The following is a 3,730-nucleotide window of genomic DNA, read 5'->3' as shown; positions in this document are numbered from 1 at the left end:
CATGTTTTAAAAGTAGGATGAGATTGTACCACCTTCATCATTACAAACAGTCCCATTGAGGTTACCTGTGGTACCTCCAGAAAGCACACAACAGGTCATGGAGATTCAACATCTCACAGAGATGGGACAGAGACACTGACAGAGGACAAAAAGGAGGCAGGTTGAGGTGCCTGCTTTTACCAAGTTCACAGCACACCTGTGACATGTTGGGGGCAGCAGTTAGTAGCTGAAGTGACACATCCTTTCAACCACTTGCTCAATTTGTCTCCAAAATAAGATCAGCTCAGCAAAAAACAACCTTGTTCTGTGACAAACATTTCATCTCATGTGAACTTACAAAATATTGTTAGCCTGAAGACCAAATGAGGACCATAAGCAGGACAATACACACACACACATATATATATATATATATATATATATATATATATATATATATATATATATATATATATATATATAGGGAAGGCTGGCAAGGAAAAAAATAAACAGGCTCTAATTTTCTCCTGCAATACTAAGCAGCTTTCATACTGCAGGAGACTAAAAAGGTTGAGTTACCCTGACATCAGTACAGTCATTATTGGCTCAGGATTTTGGCTTGTGTACAAGGCTAACATTCTTACTCTTGGGAAGGTCTTACTCTAGCACAGAAGTGGGTAAGAAACTTTAATGTGTTGTCCCTCTTTGTACCCTAATCCAAGTGTCTGAATTTCAGAACGTCCGGAGACCAACCATGGTGAGCACATGGTCACACTGTCAGGAAGGCTAATGAACAACCTCCTTGTAATTAAAGGTGTCCTCAGATGCTCTAAAATGAAAAACACCAGACAATGTATGTAGTCCACATACTTGCACTACCTAGAGAGTAAAGTATTCCATATTCCTTCCTATCAAGCAATTTGACATTCTTCATGCCCATACTGACTACTGTGGAGACGTCTTGCTACAGACGACCCAGTGATTTGGGGAAATTATCTTGCAACAGGCCAATACATCTGAGTACTAGAGAGCAAATTACAGGCTCTTAATGTTTTCCCAAATATTTTCACATATGCTCTGTTATTATTTATATTGCATTACAGACTATCGTGAGCCATTTGACTTTAACCAGGGGTGACTTAAATTGCATGCTGAGGTTCGGAGTGCATTCATCCAAGGCGGTGTCGGCAGTAATAACACAACACGCTGTGCTCTGCCCAGTGAGCGTGCTTTCCTGAGGTCAGTGAGAGCTCAGGCTGCTCAGGATTCACAAACTTGACTCTTTAAGGGCTCACCTCAGGGGCCCTTTGACAAACCTTGACCCTGTTCAGAGCACCACTGTCCTAAATTCTCCCAAGGATCTGAAACAAAACACAGCACCCTCCAATCCTGTTGCACATGATTATCAGGGACAGATAGCTGTGAAACAGAGATGGCCCTTTCAGTAAGCAGTGAATGGGAGGTGAATACTGGTGGGATAATGCACATCCCTTGTGCATTAGAGAGTTGCTAGTTGTGGCACCAGGTCCAAACCAGTACTGCACCAGATGAATTTGGTACCTCGTTGAGCTAGGCTACGTTTAACATACAAAAGCGATACATTGCTATCAGTGACATTTGGCTGGTGACACTTTCAGGAGAGTCCCCTGACTGTCTGACTGCTGCTCGCTGGAAATACACCCACTCAAATATGTGGGGATGTAGGTATGTGTTTCCAGAAACTGTGGAAAACATTTGTGAAGGGAATGAACTTCTCTTTTTATATAGCATGTTATTAACAGAGCCTAAAATCCCAGTTGCATTTTCACCCTATTATTCAGAGTGTTTTCTGTCCCTATTATTCAGACTGTTTTCTGTCCTAAGTTCTCTGCTCACCGTTAGAAACTATTGATACTTGTTTTGAATACCAGAAAGACCTACATTTCATTAGTACTTGAAAACAATTCAAATACAGCAGAATTTTGGTAAAATTCAGAAATAATTGTTTTAAGTGCTTTAACTGCTAGGATTTGGTAGTAGAGGCACTGTTGTAAATCAATAACTGTGTTTAAGCTTTTAGGTATTTTGTTATTCTGTGGACAGTTCATATGGCAAGAGTACATAAACCCAGGAATGTTTTACAGGTGCAGATCCTTATGGTCTAAACTCTTTGATACAAGATTCTTCTTTTCTCTTTCTGAAATGGCATCTGCCACTTCAAAAGGGTGAAACATATTGCACATGGGAATTTGCAAGCAGTATCCATACAAAGAGAATTTTGTTATTTTTACACTTTCATGCCAAGCACCCAGAAGAAACCTACTTGCTTAGAGGTATGTCAGAGAAGCACTTTGATCCAATGAGTGTATCTCTGGGAGTGAGATAGGAATCCAGGCAGAAAATGGGAATCTGAGGCAAAGGCTGCATATGCCACATAAAAATAGTGCCACACAATTACCCAAGGGCAACAATCCCCCCCCCCCTTAATTAGTATTGCACACAGCTCTGAATCACATCCCACATTAATATCTTGAAGTCACTTGTAAGACTTTTTTTACCTAACCATTTAACAGCCCCTCTCTTTGGGTATCTCCAGTACTTTAATATCTGGAGCATATCTTATTCTGAACTGAAATTACATATCACTGGCTACAGCTGCAAGATTACAAATCTGGTCAGTAAAAGCAGAATAAGCAAAAGTAAGTAGGCAAGGCTTAAAAAACCCAGACTGTCACACAACTAATCCTTTTTAGCAGGTAGGCAAAAATCAAAGCATCTCATAAATATGAAGCCCAGAATGGCTAAAGAAATTCTAGCACTTTCAACATGAGACATGCAAGAATGAGGATGCACGTTCACTTATTAAGAAAAGTGCTTCTATTTGAAGACTTTTCTGTAGGGAGGGAAAGACAACTAGTAAATGGTAGGTTCTCTTAAGAATACTATAACAGTTGCTTCCTCCCCCCAGTTGGTCTACAAATTGTCCCTTTATTGGACCCAAAATTTGTAGCAAGTTTATATTTTATTAATATTTTTTGCCAGATTTGTTTGGCATAAAGAGGACTGATGCAAAAAGGATAGGCTAGATCTCTGTAATGGAATTAATCTGAATTACAGCAGCTGGGCAACAGACTGTGAAATTGGGTAGACCTGCCCTCGGAAAATAATCGCTGACACCTCCCTCTCACCAGGGCAAAGGTGTTTGCCTGGCAGCTGTCACAGCTCTGTGAGAGATCTTAATTTCGGAGCAACTTTCTGCCCCTCCACGTACATCCCAGAAGGGGGTCGGGATGAGCGGGCTTTGCCTTGTGCTCCGGGAGGGCTGCGGAGGTGGTGTCTGTGCCATCCCCAGCTGGAAGGACGCGAGCATCCCGGGACGCAGCGGCATCCTCCGAAGGCTCAGCGAGGCCGACTCGGCCCCGACACCCCCGACAGAACCGGGCAGCGGGCAGCCTGCCCCGGGCCAGGGACAGCGCACCGGCCGCTCCGGGCAGGGCAGGGCCGGAGGGGCCGCGGAGCTCCGGCCGCTTCCCCGCCCGCGTCCCCTCCCCCTGGCGGGGCGGGAGCGGGGCCGGGCCGGGCCGGGGGAGGAGCAGCAGCCGGAGCCGGGGCCGGATCACGGCGGCTCCCGCGGAGCCCCCGAAGTTTTCGCTGCCGGCGGAGGCGGCTCCGGGCCCTCGTCCCGCCGCTTCCGGGGCCCCGCCGGGCGGAGCGGGCCGGGCCGGGCAAGGGGGCGGCAGCGGCCGCCGGCAGGGAACCGAACCGAACCGGG

Source organism: Melospiza georgiana, chromosome 2, assembly GCF_028018845.1.
Source record: "Melospiza georgiana isolate bMelGeo1 chromosome 2, bMelGeo1.pri, whole genome shotgun sequence".
Classification (NCBI taxonomy): domain Eukaryota; kingdom Metazoa; phylum Chordata; class Aves; order Passeriformes; family Passerellidae; genus Melospiza; species Melospiza georgiana.
The sequence above is the reverse complement of the archived record's forward strand: the minus strand, read 5'-3'. Positions refer to the sequence as shown.